Source organism: Vespula pensylvanica, chromosome 14, assembly GCF_014466175.1.
Source record: "Vespula pensylvanica isolate Volc-1 chromosome 14, ASM1446617v1, whole genome shotgun sequence".
NCBI classification, from domain to species: Eukaryota; Metazoa; Arthropoda; class Insecta; order Hymenoptera; family Vespidae; genus Vespula; species Vespula pensylvanica.
In genome coordinates this window covers 3,922,642-3,946,037 of record NC_057698.1, presented here as the reverse complement: position 1 = coordinate 3,946,037, position 23,396 = coordinate 3,922,642, and the positions used below count along the sequence as shown (strand labels likewise).

General features: G+C 33.4%; 1 protein-coding gene across 8 annotated transcripts in view; it reads left to right on the top strand.

Moving 5' to 3' along the window:
- Positions 1-23,396, top strand: part of LOC122634340 (glutamate receptor ionotropic, kainate 2) — a 216,425-nt gene that overhangs the window by 90,255 nt on the left and 102,774 nt on the right. The window lies entirely within an intron of this gene.

Below are 23,396 nucleotides of genomic sequence, written 5' to 3'. Positions count from 1 at the left end.
ATAAATACTGAGAGTTACATAGGTCGGTTATATGCTTACTTTGCAAAATCGATTCGAACAAAGCTTATTATAGCGATTATTTATTCTACGTTACTCCAGATAATTGCATAAGAGTTCTTGCAACGTCAAAATATCTCTATAATGTAACAATTATTGTTTTTTATCTATCTATTTCTCTCTGTCTCTCTATTTCTCTCAATGTTACTACTCATACCTTTTCAAAAGTATTTCCGAGTATGCGGAGCTAACAACTATTTCGAAAGTTCGTACCGTCGTTGCCAGGTTAGAAAACAAACTGCGTTAGGAATTCGTCGTTGCCATGGTGCATTCCGCTTCTTTGCTTTCATCAACGGAACATGGACTGGCTGATGCTCGTCGTAATGGCAAGTCGCGTCGTTGCAGCAGTAAGAAACTTTCTAACGTCCCTATTTCGTTGAGCTATCTCGCGTTTAGCGACGCTTGGTATTTGCCTACAGTAGAAGGCACTGAATTGATTAATTGATTAAACAAAAACAATATACTTCCAATTTAAATATTTATATTTTTAATAGGTAAGCACCAAGCTCTCTCTCTCTCTCTCTCTCTCTCTCTCTCTCTCTCTCTCTCTCTCTCTCTCTCTCTCTCTATCTTTCTCTTTTTCTATGTATATTACAAATTATTCCACGGCCAACATCAGAACTAATAAACATGAAAATATAAAATTGTTTGTATTACCAAGAATAATATTTGTCTATTTATTTATTTACCTTTTTAAACTAAGAGAGAGAGAGAGAGAGAGAGAGAGAGAGGGAGAGAGAGAAATAATAATATATTTCTTATCTTTATTCCATGCTGTAAAACCCGAAGAAACTATCAAGATACGTATTCGAATATAGAGTTCACAATAGTAGTAAAACCGGCGCATTGGTCAGACATCCCGAGACTTCCTTTCTTTTGAATTTTACCTAGCCTTTCTTATTCGCGAAGGTCCCCACAGTTTGTGTTTTCTTTTCTATCGGTATGTAGCAGTCTATTGTCTAAAAAACGGCAAGTACTATTGCGTTGTTTTTACGAGCTGGAAAAAAGAGAGGGAAGGTGAGGAGAAAGAGAGAGAGAGAGAGAGAGAGAGAAAGTATACTTACTTCTTTATTCTCTCTTTCTCTCGATATCTTCGAACTCGGAGGAGTGTGTAATACGCTTTTATGATTTCCGTTTGGCATCGTTTCAGAATTTCATGTATCATGTTTATCGTTCTGTGTGTATATAATACACACATACGTACACACATAATATATATATTAGTGAGCATTAATCTCTAGAAAATTTGTAGTTAACGTCCGAGATAGCAATCGATCGAGTTTACTTGTTATTTTACAAGAAAACTAATTAAAATAATAATTTTTCTTTCTGTGCTTTTACCTATTCAAAGTATTTCTAAATCACGTTACGAGAGAGAGAAAGAGAGAGAGAGAGAGAGAGAGAGAGAACGAAAAAGTGTATCTGAATGAGACGAACTTAAATACTTTCGATATGGACTGTAATATACGTATTTTATATACTCGTAAAAGAAATGAAAGAGAAAAATAAGAAGAATGAAAAATTTCAACATGATTAACATCGATTTTTATAATCATTCTTTCTTTTTTTTTTTTTTTTTTTTTTTATATTCTACTCCAACTAAATTTATCATCGATTTTGATTTATCTCATAAACTCTTCGACGTCGTTGTCAATTAAATTTTTAATACGTGATTAACGTTCAAATTATCGCTGAGAGTTAAATATTCTGTCAGTAAAACGTCACGTTGATATATGTCTTTCTATCTCTCTCTTTCATATAGTCATCGATAGCACTGTTCGTCGATTTTATCGGTCGCTTTCATTATCATCTACCGTTCGTAATATCTCTACGTTTGTCGTACCTACGATGGCATTTATTATCATCAAATCGATTTATTCCGAATCTTTTCTCTCTCTCTCTCTCTCTCTCTCTCTCTCTTTCTTTCTTTCTTTCTTTCTTTCTTTTTGGCTTTATCTTTCTCTTAATTTAAGATTACCGCGCTTCTTAAATGTGGCCAGCTAACTTGACTTGGCTCAAACTACTGCTTACTCTTATCATTTAACTTAAATTAAAATAAAGCTTTTTACGAAAGAAAGAAAGAAAGAAAGAAAGAAAGAAAAAGGAAAAGAATAAAAGAAAGAAAAAGAAATAGAGAGAGAGAGAGAGAGAGAGAGAGAGAGAAAATCTAGAAAAAAGTTAATCATGCTAATGTAGCTTTATGCGTTCATTACGGAACTAAGTTAAATAAAAGAAAAGTCTTTCCTTCTTTTCTGCTACTGTTGCAATTCTCGCGGATTGTTTTGTCCAGTCGGGTATGTTTATGCAAATTTGCAGTTTCTGAAAATTTTGGAAAAGGGGTAGGAACGATTCTCTCCTCTGCTACTATCAACTATTTCTCTCCCTCTCTACTACCGTCGTACTATCTCTCACAACGTCCTCTTCATCGTCGTCGTTACGCTCGTTTCACTTTCGCCGAGCCAATTTACTAAAACCACAGGAAAGCGAAAAGTTTCAGGTAGGAGATAGTACAATACTAAGCGGATACTATGACCTGCTGCAACGATCCGCGTCAGAGATAAAAGCGGCCTTCCTAATTTCGTCGTAACTTTTAAAGCCTTTCCGGTATAGTTTCGAAATTAGAAGGCAAAATATATATAATACACATATATATATATATTAGACCTACTTTTCGAAATTCTTATAGTTTTTTAAAAAAGAAAAAAAAAAAAAATATATATATATATAGACCATAGACTTACTTTTCGAAGTTCTTACAGTTTTTTAAAAAAGAAGAAAGAGATAAAAATGTGTGTGTGTGTGTGTGTGGACCATAGATTTACTTTTCGAACTTCTTACAGTTTTTTTTAAAAACGAAGAAAGAAATATAGATGTATGTGTATGTGCATAGACCATAGATTTACTTTTCTAAATTTTTGCAATTTTTTTAAGAAAGAAGAAAGAAATCAAAGAATTTATTATTAAGCAAACGAATTCCATATTAATTGTTATAACAATATTTGAATAAGATGATTCGATTGAATTATGAAGAAACGACATAAAAACTCGATCATTTCATACCCTTCTGTTCAATCCTAATGAATGTTTTTTGAATTTATAAAATCGCTAGTAAGATTTATTAAGAACAATGTTGAGAATATCGTTATAAATCTTTCAATGTTACAAATTTTCATCTTAAAAGAAAACTGAGATATCTTTACGGATACATTGTAGAAATATATTAGATAATCAATGTTTGATTAAGTTTTTATTATACTCCATATAAATATCAAGTATTTATTTATTTTTTTTTTTTTTTTTTTGTTAGAACTACATGAACGTTCAAAGGAATCAGCAAATTTTTATCTCAAAGAATAACATGGAATTATTTCCATAGATCGCACATAGTTGTTCTCGAATAATTCGATTGGGTTAGACGATTCGTGTTTCGCACGTAGGCAAACTCTATTTAGAAATTATTGACTTCGATTTAGGCTGTATGGCAATGTGCTCTTCTCGTGTTAAAACTTGTCGATTTGTGGGTAACGATTAAACACAATCCCACGAACGATTACACGTTCGCAAGGGTGGCACGAGCACGTCGTGCTCATTAATGAGCATGCAAACACTGCGTACTGGCCTTTCAGCTTCGCAACTCACCAAGTAGACACGAATGTAACGTACTTTAAACGTAACGATTTGGTTTCATGAGGCTTTTCAATTAAGTATTCGTGCTTTTAGTGAGCTTTGGAACACGTTGTGTCGATGGACGGTATGAGCGAGTCTGAAAGAGCAAAGGAAGTGATGGAGGGGAGGAGTTTGAATCGCAAAGTTACATGATGACACTCGCTATGAATAATGTATGTGCTTTACGCGATGTTCAAGCGTTTTTTATTCTGCTGAACTCGGACAGGGATGAAAACTAGCGAAAAATGGAAAATGTGTAAGTAGACCAAGTCTTCCTTCGAATCTTCTACAAAATTAACCAATAGAAAAAAGATTTTATACATACGTACACAATTTATACATTTCCAAGAAGATTGGAAGCAAAATTAATAAGTACGTATTACTGAAGTCAAATAGATAAAAAAAGTTCATACAAACTTATATCCAACAATGTTTTATTAAAAAGATATATATATATATATATATATATATATATATATATATATATATATAATGATTTATTTAAAGATACTTATGATTGATTGTAACGATTATAAGAAATCCTAAGTACCTTTAAAATTCAATATTTACATATTTTATAATAAAATTATTTATATAAAATTCGATTGATATGAATACACGTTTGTATAAAATTCAATATTCTATTTTACGAATTTCCTATTCTCTTATTTTTCTTTATTTTATTTTTCTTTTTGATTTCTTTTTTCTTCTTTTAATTGAAAATTCAATAAATATGCAATTAATGTTGTACGTTGTAATAACGTACTTATAACTTACGAGTACGTCCCTCGCAAATTTGTCGATAGTTGTTGCGAGTCACTTATAATTTCACACGAGTATTCGTTGAGAAGTATTCAAGGAGTCGAGTACTACTACTCGAGATAATCGCGACATGCGGTTTCCGACCTCATCCGGAGTAACAGTGCAAAAGGGTCGAATTCGAACTACTCTACCACAACTCGATGTAACAATTTTCGATTGGTGGACACCTTAGTTAACTCGGACCTACGATTTGCCTACGTTGACTTTTCATCTAATTGCATGATGTTTGAAAGTGAAACTACGAACGAGCTGGTACGTCGTTAATTATGGCCTCCTACTTTTTTAATTATATCCATATATAGATATGTATATATTATATGCATTAGATATTTGTATATGTGTGATATTTGTATATATATATATATATGTATGTATAACTAAAATTGTACGGATCATGTTTGATAAATTATGCCATTTTTTAAAAAAGAAAATTCCTATAAAAATGTGCAAACATAAACTCAGAAATAAATTTGTCAAACGATTCTGCTTTCCGAGCATGTCTTTCGTTATCCAGAAACAAAAAAAAAAAAAATAGAAGAAAAAAGAGTCTTGTAAAAAATTGCAAAAATAATAAACCGAGAAACACAAATTTGTCAAATGATTCTGCTTTTGAACTTGTCCTACGTTATCCTACTAAAAAAAAAAAAAAAAAAAAAAAAAAAAGGAAAAGATATACTATTGTATGACAGACATAAAACATTTCTCGCGTAATCCCGTTTAGAAAATGATAAACATACGTTCGGTCTTTTCACGAGGACCGTCGCGGTCTCGCAATATCTCTGAATTGCAAATTTCTAGCTCGCTTTGCATACAACATCGCCACGTATTGTTTATATAAACACAAGCGGACACGAAATTTGTCACGCTCCCGATGTTATCGTGAACATTGCGTGTATAATCGTAGATAGGTTGGTGCTTAGTGAAATTCAAAACGCGCGTACAACGATCGAAAAGATAAGCAGTAAATTGTTGTAAATGTTGTGAACTATTGCAGAGGATTTTCATTCATGATTTATAAAATAAAAACCATCCTTCAAGTAAAACACAACAAGTGAGAAAGAAATATTGAACGAAGAGTTTAATTTCAAACAATGCATTCAAACGATTGCATGAAAATGTCAACTTTCCCAATTGTTTTGTATCGAAATATCGACTTTATCTTATTTTTTTATAAAACGATTTATCGATATTAAGAACAAAAAAGATTTCGTCGAGTTTTATTAGAGACAGAGAGAGAGAGAGAGAGAGAGAGAGCTTTTATCGTTTTATTTTCTTTCTCAAAATATATACAACAAAGATTTTATGTAACATGATTGTTTTTAAATATAAAAAAAAAAAAAAAAAAAAAAACGAGCTACGGTAAACATAATAATACATCAAGAAAATCCTACGGATTGTTCTGAGAGTATCTAGTTACTTGTGGAGTTTACGAAGCTGAATAACCGTTAAGTTTACCTTTTCGTGAATCCTTCGCAGCTGCATTCATTTTTCCTACGGAATGGATTTCACGCTGGAATAAATCGGATTGAGTTTTGCAAGGTAGTTGTATTCGTAACTCTCATGCGTATCTCTCACGCTATATCGTGGAGGGGAGAGTTATTATAAGCAAAAACGATTCTCGAAGGGAAGAAAATAGGGAAGAAAAAAAAAAGCTTTGAGTAGTTCAAAGCCTAGAATCGCCTAGAGAACTTTACGAAGTAATAGAAAAATGGAAACGCGAAAGAGAGTACAACGTTTACGTAGATAGCCTGTTTTACTTGGCTCTTTAATCGATGAGAGTCGACAAAGCAATTATACGAGAGAGAAAGAGAGAAAGAGAGAGAGAGAGAGAGAAAGAGTGAAAGACGAAGAAAGTAATTTGACAAAAGAGCCGCAAGTCCTAGTCGACGAGCTTGAAACGAACTTCTTCGTTTACGTTAAGTTCTCTACGTTTTTCCAGTTTCGTCGACATTCTCCATAAGACTCTCTCTCGTTCGTTACCATTCTTTCATGAATTTTTCGTTTATTTTTATTTGGACTTGTACGCGAACGCTAACTCTACTTCACTAGCAACTGCGAGAAAAATACTCGTATACCTAAGAAATTAAAATAAATTTACGAGAACAAGAAACTTTCGTCCAACTAAGATCTTCTTTATTTAGTAAATCCACTTGAAATTTTCTTCCCTATGATTCTGCCAAGTAAATACTACTTTTCCTAAGGAAAGAAGGAAGATCGTAAGAGAGAATTTTTCCTCGTAAACAATATATAAAATCTCTTCTTGTTGATTCCACAAATAGCAAATAATCTTTATGTTGTTTGAGGAAAGAGAATTTTTTTTTGTACCGAGGAAAATTATTTCCATTTTTTTTTTTTCTTCTTCTTCTTCCACGAAACGACAATATAATGCTTCTTTCTGTGAATTAAATCAGGTTGAAAAAGAAGAAAGGAAAAAATATTTTTTTTTTTTAAAGAAAACAAATTTATTTGGACGAAGTTCGAACAGTTTTGCCAGAATATTGTACTCGATGTTTTCCGTATAAACGAAATGAAATCTCTCTCTCTCTCTCTCTCTCTCTCTCTCTCTCTCTCTCCTTTTTTTTTGTTCTCTTTCTCTTCCGGGAAGAAAATTTTCCAAGAGCAGCAAACGACGACGCGATACCGTTTCGGACGCTTAAACCCAACGGGAGAAAACTTTCGAAGCGAACTTGGAGCAATGCGTTGTTCGTAAGCGAGCGTGGAAAACTTTACCTGGTGCTTCAAATAAAAGACGATTGTCCGGTCCGAGTCAGTGACGAACTAATTGTGACGAACTCGCGAGTCGAGGAAGTTTAAAGCAAGGAGAACGAGAGCTTCCTCCTTTTAGTTTTGTTTGTAAAGTTACATTCTCGTAGTTTTCTGAAGGGAATAAAAAAACGGATGCAACGTAGTGTTAATAATTATAAACTTTTTTTTCAAATAATAATAATAACAATTATACCCTTTCGCGATACATCGTTACACTTTCGTGTTAATTAATTAAAATTTACTTGAAAATTTACTTGTACGAGGCGGACAAAAGTATACGTCCTTTCCTTTTTCTTTTTTTTTTTTTTTCTTTTTTTATTTTATTTTATTTTATCAATTTCACCGTACTCGTTTTACATAATCGCGCACATAAGAAAATAAAAATATGTACTTTTTAGAACGAGTTAAGAATTATATTAAATAGTATCCTTTATCGTCCTCGAAACAACAATGTTATTCGCGCGATTTAAAGAGATTAGGGAAAGACAGAAACGAGAAGGCATTTAAGTCGTGGGAATAATTGATCGTTCGGTCGGAGGAAAGTGAAGGAAGTTTATCGCAAAGTAACGAGGGAATCGTTGCTCAAAGCCGATTACTCGCATCCGTTCTACGTTCTCTCTCCTTTAACCAGAGCAATGATCTAAGGTACTTCATCGAAGTACTTGCGGTTGTACAATGGTTACAGTTATATTGTGTTACATCGTACTCGAGAATTCCTTCGTAGACTTCTTTATCAAGTTCGTTTAGAAAATTGTTTTGATACCGACAGTCTTTTCAACAAACAATTAAAAGAGACGAATTTGAAAAGGAATTTGAAATATTTCAAACGTACCTCGATTTCGTGTTTTCCTTATCGTTATAATCGAATGTTAGAAAGATTTATTAATAAAATAAAAGATGATTTTCGTTCTACAATATATCTAATATTACCGAAACTTATGTGTATCGATCAAATTCATTCGAGCGAAAGATTCGATAGAGATAAAATAATGTGTGTATGTATTAAAGCTGATAGATAGATAATAGATAAATAGAGAGAACGAGAGAGAGAGAGAGAGAGAGAGAGAGAGAAAGGTGAACTATTTCTCTAGTCAGTGAAGTTCAAGATTAGAGAAATTCATTGAGTGCTCTCGAAACTTTCGACGTTCTACGTTGGTTCGTTTAAGATCGTCTCGGCTTCTAATCTTAAAGTCAAGAGAGAGAAATAAGGAGAAATAGAAAGAGAGAGAGAGAGAAGGGGGGGGGTGAGTTAGAGAGAGAATTCGATCGGCGAATCGTATTCCGTCTATTTCAACGGAAGAATTTTGGCAATTTCTGGCGCGTTGGTAATCGCTCGATTCGCAGGAACGTCGAGGAAAGATAATCGATAGGTAGCAGAATGAGAATCCAAGGGATTTGCTCTCTCGAATCCCTACGATGACCGTAATTAACTGCTGCTGCAGTTCCGCCTGGTTAAATTGCAGCAGAATATGTACGTTCGTTGATTCGTATCTAGGAAGGACCTCGTCTGTTGACTCGAAGTAAACTTCCAACTTTCAACGTGTTGAATCAGCTATCTTGTTTTCGAATTTCGCGCGTTACGAATGCCCTATGGTATACGGTTTATAAGGTAGAATTTGTTAATGATCGAAGTTAATAAGAGCGCGTGGTTAAGATAAGAGGTCGAAGAACAAATACGCGTTTTTGATGTTTCAAGGTATGCGTGTGTGTTCGTTGAAAATACTTATGAGTTGCAAGGAAATTAACATTTTCGTTCTCTCTCGAGGGAGAGAGAGAGAGAGAGAGAGAGAGGTGGAGTTAGTTCACTCAACTTTTCTCACCTGAGGTTTCATCCACTCTGTCGGCCCGTTTAAGCATGCTATTTTGGTTACACCAACTAACAAACGTGACTCTCGACAAAAGTTAAGAACTTAGCAAATAGTTCTAAAAGTTCTACTTAAAGGACGTTTTGCTAATTAAATGGTGATAACGTTATAACTACCACGACCGTACGAAATAATTCAACCTACCGTTTCATACTTCTTTTTTGTTTTTGTTATGCCTTTCAACTTAAATTGGCACGACAACAGTACGAAATTCGAAACGTCACGAAATTTCATCGTACAATATACACTTCCAATCGACCCATTTATTTTCCACTCGTTAGACGCGTAATTTGAACTCTTTCGTGAACGTAACGGAGTACTAATCAACGCTGTCCTGTTCACGTTTTTGAGTTACGTATCCAATTATTCCGTTTTATTAACGATAACTACGAGAGTTGAGGAGAGTGTTATAGCTCGTTATGACTCGAAATAATTAACGTTTCCGCGAGATATACGCGCGTCGATGGAATTTTTTTAATCTTTTTGATCGGAACGAGATCGTTTACGAGTTAAGTAACAATTACGTTTCTAAATTCAACGTTGATATCTAACTGAGTACAACTTTAGATGTTGATAACTAAATTAGGGTCAAACGGATATACCTATCGATTTTTGTTTCAGCTACTTAATCATACCTACCACGTTTTCAAATTCTCCTAACAAAGATTTCCATCGACAATTACACTCGAAGACAAGGAGAGAAGCACGCAGCTGTGTTAGACACGTTCGACTCGACTTTTGGATAGTTTCTATCACGAGGTGGTTTTAATCAAGGAACTACGGCTATTAGAAACTCGCTACTTTGATGGTATCCATGTTGGCACGACAGAATGACTTACGTCACTTCTTTGACACACACACTCTCTCTCTCTCTCTCTCTCTCTCTCTCTCTCTCTCTCTCTCTCTCTTTCACTCTCTTTCTCTGACCATTCGAAATTAATAAATTTCACACGAAATATTAGGTTGATGATGAATCGAAAGTGAGATCAATCGTAGTTTAAATTCAAAAAAAAAATGTGAATATGAACTCAACGCTCTCCCAACGTTTCACAAATTTCGATGAAACTATGTTACGCAAAACCGTTTCAAGTACCTACGAGTAACGCTAGATAGATTTTAATTGAATTCAATTTCGGATTGAAAAGATAAAATGATCAAGTACTATCGAAATCAACGCTTCATACCTATCACGAACAACGAAACTTTCGGGTATCGTCCACTTCGATACGAGGCATTTAATTAGCATTTTGTGATTTTCGATCGTGTTCGGTACAATGTGCGGCCTTGTTCACGGACCGGCATATTTGCGCATCGATTAGCCGCAATTTTACGTTAATCGAGAATCGAAAACGTCGAGAACACTCGTCCACCTTTCATGATGAACGCGAATCATTAATCGAGATGTCTCGTAAATAATATAACGAGTGTACTGCTTCGTTTCAATCGATATTTCGAGAAAGAACAATAAACAAAACAAAAGTTATATGACGTTGATAGAATTACGATATCACGACTCTTGAAGCATCGAAATTTTCAAATAAAAGAAGAAATCAAAGTATGATTTAAAATCTTTCGAACAATCGACCTCGAAAGCATTGAAAATGAAAGGAGCGAAGTAATAAAAGTGGATGGTTATGATGGTCACGGTATTACAGAAATTTCATCGTGATTCGTTCCTTTCTTCTAATCGATGGCAATAGAGATTCGAAATCATGCGAACTGATTGAAAAATATCATCGAGTAGGATCGTACAAAAAATACAAACCTTCGCTAAGAAAAATATGAAAATAAAATGAAACGATAAAAAATATTTTACGATAGGTTCCTATCTCGAAACCGTTGCCGTTATAAAATACGTGTATCTAGAAATCTCTAAACATTATTTATTTATAATTATATATAACGTTATACGAATATATGGTTTTTATCTTTGATTTAACGAAATGTTGAAAAGGATAGACAAAAAAAAAAGAAAACAAAAATATTCCATTAAAAAAAAAAAAAAAAGAAAAAAAGAAAGAAAACCGGATTCGTCGACGTCACAAGGATAATTTCGTACGCGTACCAAATGGAATTCCTTCTTGTTTCTATCCAATCCTTCTTACATTCCCTCTCCCACACCAACACACTGGAATTTTCATCTCATTGAGGTCTGCGCTAATTTGTATACTCTCATTATTCGAAGGCAAAACGTACTAGGAAGAAAAGCAATTACTTAGGTTTCTCTCGAATCGAAAAATAGCCATTAGTCTCCGAGACATTTCTTCGGATAAAAGAAGAAGATCCTTCTTACCGAGTGAGTGAAGGTTCGTTCGAGCTTTCTAGAAAAAGAAAAAAAAAAAAAGAAAAGAAAAGAAAAGAAAAGAAAAGAAAAGAGAAAAGAAAAATAAGAAAAACAAAGATACAACCAAAAAAAAAAAAAGTTTGCGTGTTCCGTCGAAGCTGTAAGAAATGAATAATAAATTGCAATTGTGGAGGGAAGCATCGAATGACGTAAGATAAAAAGAGATGACGAAGAAACTGGAAGAAAATAAAGAGAAGAAGGAAGAGGAGGTTAGACTGGTAGCGAGGAAGCGGTAGGCTAATCGGATTGTTAGGAACGAACTTTCTTGAAGTTTCGCAATAAGATTTCCGTCCCGGAGGTGCGGCCATCGAGAAAGTCGGCCGTGAGAGAGCTTGATTAATAAGTAACGGCCGTGACAAATGCCGATGTTGGATTCGTCCTCCTTTATTCTCTTCGAACTAACCGCTAACTATTGATTTACTTCGTTATCTTCGATCTCGAACTTCTTCATTCGAACGCTTCAACCAACGTTCCTTTTTTTTTTTTTTATTCTTCTTCTTTCCTTTTCTACCCTCTCCTCTTCTTATCGTTAATACGAATTGAATAGCACTCGAAAATCCATCGACAAGAACGACGAACGAACGAATAGACACTAAAAAAATCTTCCTCGTAGAAAAATCACGATCGAAATAAATCGAACGAGTTCCTCCTTTTTCTCTATCTCGTTTATCCAGGATTCGAGAACAATGGAGAGATCGTACGAAGCGTTGAACGCGTAGATAAATCAACGGAGATTTGCCAATGCGCAGTAAGAGAGAGAGAAAGAGAGAGAGAGAGAGAGAGAGAGAGAAACAAAGATAGAACATTGTTGAAGGGAAGCATGCGTGCGGAAAGGGTCAGTAAACTTTTATAATCCACGAGACTATTGGAAGACAAAAGGGATAAATCTCCGGTTGGCCTTCTGGTTCTCTTTTCCGGTGACGACACACAAACACAACGCGAGTACTTTCGTTACACACGTTCGTATGGCGTTAATCCGCAATTTTCCGATGCAAATGTCGGTGGTAGCGTTGCAGTTGCAGTCGATAGCTACCTGCATGGTATGATTACCCTTTATGGTGAAGAGCAGGCAATGCATTTCCTAACCTTTCCGTATAAATCAATGCATGAAGAGTGTGTTCGTATGAGAAAGAGAGATAGATAGAGATAGAGATAGAGATAGATAAAGAGAGAGAGAGAGAGAGAGAGAGAGAGAGAGAGAGAGAGAGAGAGAGAGAGAAGAGGAAGAGAAACTACGTATGTGTGAATTAGTGATTGAGTAAGTATGAGTGTATACCAGAAAATGAATATGTGTGTAGGTGAATTAGTGATCGAGTGAGTGCGTTTGTGGGTGAGAGAAAGAGAGGAGATGAATGACTGTCTATACGTGTTAGCGAGGGAATGAATGACTGTGTGTGTGCATAAGTGAGAAAGAGAGGGAGAGAGAGAGAGAGAGGAAGACAGAAGATATTCGCGAATATTCGTGAAAATACGCGTCTCGCATGGCGGTTTTCTGGTACAAAGGTAGTAGTCGACCTATTTTACATTCAGACAGACAGAGAGAGAGAGAGAGAGAGAGAGAGAGAGAGAGAGAGAGAGAGATGTAGATACTCGTCTCCTTTCTATTACCGTGACTGCTGCGGTTACGTCCGATAGAGATGTCTCCGTGAGAATTATCGAGGACAGGAATACGCGTTAAACAATGACACGCATCGTAAATAAGATCCGCAATGCTATAACAACAAGAGATTATGCAAATATTTATCTGAAATGTACTGGATGTAGAACGGATCCTATCAATCCGAGATTGTGTCATTGATATAATGAATCCTCCGTCATTGAATGCTTTCTAAAGAGTTTCTTATTGCTCGATTTGTCATTTTCACGTTGAAGTTTTTATTCTATCGGGAGTATCAAACCCGATAGATTCGTAACAATTTATTGGTTGTCCGTTGAAAAATATTGCACAAAAATAGTTTCTTAGTAAATCACGAATGTATTTGTGAAGTGGGGGAAAAAAAAAAAAAAAAAAAAGAAAAAAAGAAAAAAAAGAAAAAGAAGAAAAGAACGCAACCATTTGTTCACATTCAATTTTCTAGTTACAAAAGTTATCATTAAAAAGATATATTCATTCTTTAACGCTAGCACGAATGAAAGTTCATTTTATCATGATTATTTTCTATTTCAGAGATTTCATCAAGGAAAATTATTTTTTCACCGGTTGGAAGTAACATTTTCATTTCATATTTCTTATTCCTTTCAAAAATTTTATCCAGCGTGTATTAACGAATAACGTGCCAACGTGTTTCTTTCTTCTCTCTGTCTCTCTCTCTTTCTCTCTCTCTCTCTCGTTCTCTTTTATTTTTAATTCTCTCGACTATCTGTAAAAATCACGGTTACACGCACGACACACGAGCGATATAACGATGTTAACGTAACGTTTCGCGCATCGTCGACGATAACGAAATTCGTATTCCATGAGACTTTATTTCGGCCGTTAAAAATCCACCGACAAAAACCGTACGGAAAACTAACGTGAATGGCTTGTGGACGTGTGTTTGGGAATAGGGTCTACGGGTTAGGGAGGCTATTAAAGAGAGAAAGAAAACGAAACGGTAACTCGAACCCTTCGCGACGAGAAAGGACCTAAAGTTCTCCAACGGGCAAATGCTTTGACCCTGTTAATCTTTCGCGAGATTTCAACGCCCGAGAAATTTACATAGCCGCGGGATTTTTATCGTACTAAAGGCCATCCACCTTAGTCTCTCTCTCTCTCTCTCTCTCTCTCTCTTTCTCTTTCTCTCTCTTTTACTCTCTTACTCGTGCTAAGCCTCAGAAACTGTTGGGTATCCTTGTCTTTTGTACAGCAGTGAAGAGGATGGTGTTAAAACCCCGAGGTGGAGAACGGTGCATCGATTTTTCATTAAGCTTCAACCCTCAACCTCTTTCCACCCTCTCACCCTTCTCTACTCGCTTCACTTCTCTACTCTCCCCTTTACGAAACGTCTCTACTTTGCATATACGCTGCCTGCCTCGTTTTCCTTCCTCAAAGCCGCAACATCGTGAATCCTTGTTCGTCTTCTGACTCTTTCTTTCTTTTTCTTTCTTTCTTTCTTTCTTTCCTTCTTTCCTACTTATTTACTTACTTTCTTTCTTTTCGGGATTGGTAATACAACTGAAACTTTTTCTAGGTCAATGCAATCGAAAGAAATCATCGATGATATTCTGTATCTCATTTCAACGATTCGAAGATTTTTTTTTAAATTGTTTATAATTCTTTCACTTTTCTTTTTCTTCTTCTTTTTCTTCTCCTTTTTTATCTAAAATATAATTTTACTTATCAAGAGAGACAAATATTGAAGTTAAAAACAATAATAATTAATGATATATCGTATTAAATTTATTGTAACAATAACGAATACGTTGAATTATTGTTGAAATTGATTGCTACGTAGCTTTCGTGTTATTTGATTTAACAATAATTTAATATTTATAGAGGATGTAAAAATGTACAATTTGTTCGTTACGAGAATTACTTAAATATTGAATTTTGAACAAAATAAATAACTCGGTTTTGAATAAATAGTTACACAAAAATAATATAATTTCATTAGTTATGAGTATACTCGGCTGCGTACAAACATTGCGACTTAGGACTAATTTATAAGCCAATGTATAATAATTATGACATATTTAATTATATATTTTATCCAAAGTTGCGAATACTTATCGTACATTGATTTATGTAAATACGACCATTGATTTAACGAATGAAAGGAGATACAGAAGAATCAACAAAACTTTCAGAATAATGCTCGAACTTTTAGAAAGGTGATTCTTCATTGGTCTTCATTCCATACTTTCTTACTACTCGATTCGATCGAATATATTAACGCAGATAGTAACAATAGTTCATTCTTTCGTTTCTTTCACAAATCAATAAGTTCCGAAAAGTTTTCTCTTTTTCTTTCTCGTTCAATTTAATATCCAACCTACAACTATGAGACCGTCGAGATGTTGAAAAAATTAACGGACTCGAGGAAGAGCTCTCGAGAAAGAATTAAAAAAAAAAATAAAAAATAAAAATAAAAATAAATATATATATTCATCCTAACTCTCATATGTACTATACAATAAACCACTAAAGTATTCGAGTGGTATTTGAAATTGAAGAACTTTTTCTAACTCGAAATGCTTCGAATTTTGAAGTAGATACAGGAGAAATTAATATCTTACGTGCGAAGTATGTCAAGAAGTCAGAGAAAAATAGTAATGTATCTTGACGACGAGAAAGAAAAAGAAGAAAATGTAATTAATAAGCTTTCTGCATATTTTTTGTGTCGAGATATTTTTTTAAAAATTATAATGAAAAATAATGAGGATATATATATATATTTTTTTGTTTCTTTTAAACATAAAAAGCATTAAATCACTTTTACGATTAATAATTTCATTTTTAATTATTCTAATATTTTAGATATATCAAATATTCAAAGTTATCGTACGAATAATCCTATAAATGCAAGCTCATTTTTTCTATGGAAACTTTCAAGCTTTCATCCTGCACACTTACTCTCTAACGATGTATATAAATACATATATACGTAGATATGTACGGTATGTCATCGTTACTACCGGTCAGACATACGAATTTTTACCGGTCGTCGATACGATACGATAGATTTACGAGCGTAATTTCAGCAGGAAAATTACTCGAGGCTTTTACGGCGATCAATATATCAGAACGAACGCGGCCGAAATGCCGGATAAAGTTTCTCCACGATTTTCTCCGCTTTCTCGAATGCACCAACCGTGTTCTTTCGATCGTACCGATATTCTGGCAGTGTACTAGCTTCCATTCGATATAGAATCGACAATATCGTTTTTCTAATGAGACGTTACATACATTTTTTACATGTTCATCGATCATCTAATTACATCTATTGGTACGATCGGAAAGGATACCGAAGGATTAATTTTTTTCTTTCGAAACATTACCCACTCAATTCGTAATCCTTCAATTTGTAATCTCGATATTAATCTTAAAAAAAATAAAACAAAAAAAAAAAGAAAAGAAAAAAAAAGAACAGAATCTCTCATCCCCTCTCAAAAAATGTATTAAATTATAACGAATTACTTGCTTATTCGTTAGAAGAAAAAAGAAATTAAATAGAACAAAAAATTAATAGGAATTTCAAAAGCAATCCATCGAATGCCACGCCCAGTTGTACTCGTACTCTCACTGTTGCTTTCTTGCAACGTCGTCGAAATTGCATCGTCCTCGAGACACCTTGGATACTGCAAAGTCTCGTAGATTTTCTTGGTGCATCGAGAAGGAGGACGACGAAACCGGTAAATACATGGAATCGAAGCTTCGGCCAAGAGACGGTGTAAGCTATCTAAAGAAATGGCCAACTCCGTTTCCATTTCCTTTTTCTCTCCTCTCTTACTTACTATACGGACGAAGAACTCATACCTTTTCTACTATTTTTATTCCCTGGACATAGCCACGTTTCTTTACGATAACCATGTGCATGAATATAAATTGGAAATCCTTCAGTGGACTTCGCCCAACCAGTTTCTTTTTATAATTTTCTCTTATTTTTTCTTCCATCTTCTTTCATTTCTTCTTCCTCTTTTTCTTTCTTTCACTATTCTGCGTTTTTTCATCTTTTTGATATTTTCCCTCTTTCCTATTCTTTGCTTTTTCTCTCTCTCTCTTTTTTTTCTTTTCCTTTTTCTTTTTCTTTTTTTTTTTTCTTTTTTTTTTTTACATCGACCAACGGACGTTTTTTATGCGTCATTCAAATTCGTTTTCGAACGAAAATTTCCCGTGGTCCTTTTTCTCTCTCTTTTACCTTTACAAAGGAGTCACGCGAACGCTTTAACCCCGGCGAAAGTTTAAATTAAATATCGATGTTCCACGTTTGCTTGCTCGAATCTCTCCTCGCACCGTATGGTCCGCTATGATGATGTGGAAGAGTATTCGGAAGTCGCATTTATCACGAATGAAGACAGCTGGACGATTTAATTTATGTAAGTAGCGTGCTCGTGATTCCTTTGACAAATACTATTTCCGAAGTAGAACTTTTCTTTCTCGATAAATCTATCTACGCGTAGATATTTCTATTCACGATATGATCGTACGTATGCGATGAATATTTGTACGAAATAAACCATTCTATCAAAATAAATTCATTTCAGAATCGGAATGAAGTAATTAAATCATAAAAATTATTCCATCACTTCGGATCGAACGACCATTTTTTTCTTTTCTTTTTTTTTTTTTTTAATAATAAAAACAAACGAAAAATACGTTAAGAATTTCAAAAATTAAAATAAAAAAAAAAAAAAAAGCTAATAAAATGTCCACTTTATATTCAAATGTATTCATTGTTAAATCTGTTAATTGACTTATGATTGAACTAGGATCGATCGAGTTTGCCAATGATCGTGCGTAGTTCACATTCGTTTAATTCGATAATAACACCGTAGCTCGATTGTGAGGATATTTTCCAATTCCAATTATCCGATTATCGAATCTTCTGATTATCGATGTATTACACTAGGTGTAGAACCGGGTGCATACAACGATTGAGTGTTCGAAATTGGGTTCATGGAAGAGCATACATTTCAGACGCTATACCTACAATAGATCAAAGGGAAATGCGTATTGGGGAAACTAATTAGTTGTACCTTCGTTTGTCAGGATCTCTCGCTATGCTTCTCTCTCTATGCACTGATGATAAATTCGTTAATTGTAATTGATGACATTCGGTAAGACAATACGAAGAACGTTTAACGTATAGTATGATAAATGCAAAGAATCACTCGATTTTTCTTCAACTTTGTTTAAAACTTAAGATAATATAAAAAGTGTAAGATAAAAATATAACAATTATAATAATCAAATTATAACATTGTTGCGATCTTCTATTTACAAATATTCCGTTACAGAATGCTTCATTTTAATTGAGACATTTATACATACATTTATTCGTACATACGTGTATATTTATACATAATATGTATATATATATATATATACACATATGTATACATACATACATTCATACATTCATATCTTATTCGAATTCTAACGTACCGGGACATTCAACGATTCCAATATTACGAAGCATGCTTTCACGAAGAGATCAACGTGACTCCGAAGAACGGAAACGTATCGAGGAATTCCAAGAGAAAAGAACGAACGAATGAAGGGAAAGAAAAAGGACGGTTAAAGCATTCCTATCGTGCAAGATAATTCGTTTCACGACTATTTCTTCCGCGAGTGAAATACTTTGCTTGCTTGCTTGCTTGCTTGCTTGCTTGCTTGCTTGCTTGCTTGCTTGCTTGCTTGCTAGGAAATACCGACTATTTGTATTCCGTTATAACAGCATTTTATAGGAACCTAGAAGAAAACATTTTATAATACCTACAATCCAAATTTACGGAAGGCAAGAGATTCTACACGTAATCTTATCTCGTATCCGTAATTTTTCTCATTTCTTTTTTCCTCTTATTTTGTTCAACTTTTCATCCTTTTCTCTCTCATATTACAAAAATATCTCTCGACACATATTTCAAACGATTTCCAATAATCACAAGACTTTTATCTAATTACACGAACGACTTTAATCAATTGATATCGTGAAATTGGAGCAGTTAATAGTGTAGAAGAAAAAAGGGAACGATAATATTTTTACGATATTATCGATAAGTCGTTCGATAGTCCGATCGTTCTGCCTATGAGAAAAGCAAAAAATAGAAAACATCCATGAACCGTGAGAATATTTTCTGGTTATAAAAGTATGAAAGATTTAACAAATAAATAAAAGAAAAAGAAAAAGAACGATAACGAAATTTCATTCACGTGACTGCTTTTAAACGTTATGAACGGTCTTCAAATTATTATTATCATTATTATCATCATCATCATTATTATTATCGATTTATTTTTATTTTTATTTTTATTATTATTATTATTATTATTATTAGCTGTACATCAACCGATTGGATTATAAATCGAATTTTGCGGGACAATTGAAGAGTAAGAGGATGACGATAGATCGAGCGTGTGCTGGATATATTCTTGATGTCTGAGGGGAACAAAAGTATTGACTTTGATTGACGACATTTCGAGGGACAGCAGCAGTCCGCCGATTTGAGCGACGAGCACGTTTACGATCATCCAATTGATCGTGAGCCAAACTTTTGTTCAACGAGATATTCCAGTACGAGGAATATTTTAATTCGTCGATTTAAACCCGTCGACACGTACCTAATTACAAGAGCAATTAATATTACTAAAGCGAAGATTATTCTCTAAAGAGGATTAACGTTCCGTGCAAGTTACTCGTAGAGCTTCGTTTAAAACGAATCTAATAAGTAGCTAACTAATTAATTAGAATAAATCTTGAACGAACTTGAAATAGAGTTTATATTTCGTTGCTTTTCATTTAATTTCTGTTTGTTATCAAGACTGAGAGAGAATCATTAGTCCTTAGGAAGCGTTGGTATTCGAAGCCAACGAGAAGATCTACTTTAAGCTCAGAATTCTAAACACTATCTAAGCTGACGATAAGACGACGACAAGACTGTTGAGATTATCAGAATTTAGCTTACAGAGAGGACTAATTTCTAACGTACCATACATTAGAGAGAGACAGAGAGAGAGAGAGAGAGAGAGAGAGAGAGAGAGAGAGACAGAGACAGAGAGTATATAAACAAACCATTCACTATACTATCAACTTAAATTTTCTCTTCAGAGAAGGTTCAATTATTAAACAGTACTTTGACGTTACTGTTCCGTGAAAAGTGAAGTACGTTATACGCAGTACTAAATCATACAAATCTAGTGAAAGTGAGAATGAAATGAAAGCTAGAAGATGATGGCAAATAATGAACAGATAAAACAGATTATTTACGAACGTATGCGGGTTTACGATTATTACAAGTCGTTTAGATTAAGAGCTACAATAAAATGTTTCAAGAACATTGAACATCTCTCATGAAATAACCCTATAAAGGCGATTTAATAATTATTATCCATCTGAAATAAATCAACTATAACTAACGAATTGTTTCACGCGTTATTTCTACTGATAAATCTCGACTGCTTCGCGATATATATGAACAAAACAAAGACAAAAAATAAAATAAAAAAAAAAAAAAAAGAAAAGAATTTCATCATTACATTATGTTATTTACTCCGCACGTCTTTTCTCGCATAAAACGTTTAATCATTATAGAACGTTAATAATCATTCGCCTTCGTTTATTATCATATTGACCAAACTTGAAAATCTTCAAATATATGTATAATAAATATTAATAAAACTTTAAATCTCCAATCGCTTTTGATCGACATGAAGCTCAAAAGAAAGAAATTATTGAAAAATTTGTTAAAACGAATGACAGGAAGTGTCCAAATTGCGTATACTTTTTCTCGCGATATTTACGCAGGAAAGATATAGACCATGTTCGATAAAGAGGGTGGTAAAGGGTGGATATTAACCCATCGTACAAGCGTTGGTCCGTGCAGCTACTAACCCACTTTGCTTAGCTCGTATCTATAGACTCGCGCTTAATTACAACGCGAGGTAACGAGTATGTAGGTCGGTTGGCTCCGACACTACGAAATCGTCGATAGCAGTCGATGAACTCTAGCGACTCTGGTGGCACTGGCAACAACAGCAGCTGCAGCTGTAGCAGCAGCATCAGTAGTATCAGAAGCACTAGCACTAGCAGCACTAGCACTAGCAGCAACATCTCATCGCGTTTCTACCTTCAAAGTGGCTTTTACAAGGCTGAGAGCCGACTTTGTCGGCGAGTTCTGCACGATTAACGAACATCTAGCGAACGATGAAAATCTTTATAAAGATTACTATTAATAAAAAATTGCTACGCTTTCGTTTGAGAGATCAAAAGAGATTAGAGAGCGTAACTTCGTTTTAGTTTGATCGAATACTTTTGTTGTGATATTATGAACAATAAGTAAAGGACGTTGCGATAATAAAATAGAGTCTATAATTGATCCAACTGTGTTTACTTGAAATATAAAAAATATAGATTAGTTATGTAATTAAATGAAATATAGCAAAGAGAAACTTATCCGTGTAAAAATAAACGTTCACTGAACGAACATTCCTTTTTTATTATCTATCTATTCCTAATATTCTTTGCATCTCGTATAAATAAATAAATTTCTGACTAAAAAGTTAACAAGTCTTAAGTTTTACTCAAATAATAAAATATTAAATATAATTTATATTTGTCATATTATTATAACAAAATATTGATATAATTAAGAAAGAATAATTAGAAATAATGCAAATATTTCAAAGCATTGATCAAAAAACTGAACGTCCTGTGAATGCAACAAAAATGAATATAATACTCGAACGTAGTAAACGAAAAATTGTTAACATTTTTTTAATTCACTGGAATAATAAACTATATATGCAATTAGTTTATTGTGAACGTATAATTTCCGACTTAAGCGATGGAAATGAAAACTCTGATTCATTAAAATATATTAATTGAATATGAATGATGTCGAAACTACTTTGAAAAATATAGTTAAACACGATTCTACGTATAATATATCCTAACTAAATAATTATGCATCTGTTAAATGATCGAAGCATTTTACGTGCCAAGGAGATGGAATGGTTCATCGTCTCTAATTTATAACAATTGCTATTGACGAATAAAATAACAATATAGTAAATAATAAATATATTATAAAATAAGACTATGATTTCTTCTCGATAGGATTAAATATGAATGATCTTTTTCAAAATGATTCGTAGTCGATAGTCGTATCTTTTTAAGTCACAGTTTATCGAAGTCTCTTCGGTATACAGTCTCTTCTTTACTTCGTGTCTTAACCACTGCATTAAAGATATTCCTTAAGTGCAACGCAAGTAAAAAAAAAAAAAATTAAAAATACAAGATTATTATACATTATGAACTACTGCATTACGAAACGATACATTATGAAACTAGCCTGTGGACGATTCATGGATGAAAAAAATCTACACAGGTATATTTACTTGAATGCCTCACTAAATATTTAATTTAATTGATAAATCTATTATTAAGAGTTCGTATGAAAATATTAGAAAGTGTAGAATAAAAGTAAAAAGTCTAAAATTTATCTCATAATTTTACTCTTTTATTTGACCATTTTTATCTCGTAACTAATCATGAAAAAGTACGAAGTGTTAATATAATTTAATACTAAGTATCCAACATGTTCGAAAATCTTTACTAATTCGAAAAAAAAGCAATTAAAAAAAAATTGGAAAGCTTTAAACTGTTTCACATATTTTGCAATATAGAACATCAGTAAAGTATGGAAAAGAACAGACATGCTGAATAATACTACAATTTGAAATGTTTGATGTGAAACTTTGTATAATATCCAAAGAAGAAACTTTCTACTCCAGAGTGGAAAATATCTTGCGTCTTACCCAGTCACCTTCTTAAAATTAAACACTTAGAAACGTATGCTACCTGCCTATTTGAATTAAAATTTAAAAATAACCAAACATATTCATTCCAGCATACAAACTCGTGTGATTTTTAAATAATTAAGAGTATATATTAATTTGCTGAAATCGATTGTTAAGAATAGTGAGTATTGTTTAAAACTCTATTTTCAATATAAAGCACTAATATGTAAACATTATTTTATGAATTATCATATAATTAATTTAATATTCACGATAGTTCAATATTTTATTACGTAAGATACTACAATTAATATAAAAAGATATTAGAATATAACTATAGTAATAATATTGAAATAATGAAATATTTTCCATATACACATATATATTCTATTATTTTATATTTATATATATATATATATATATATATATATAAATATAA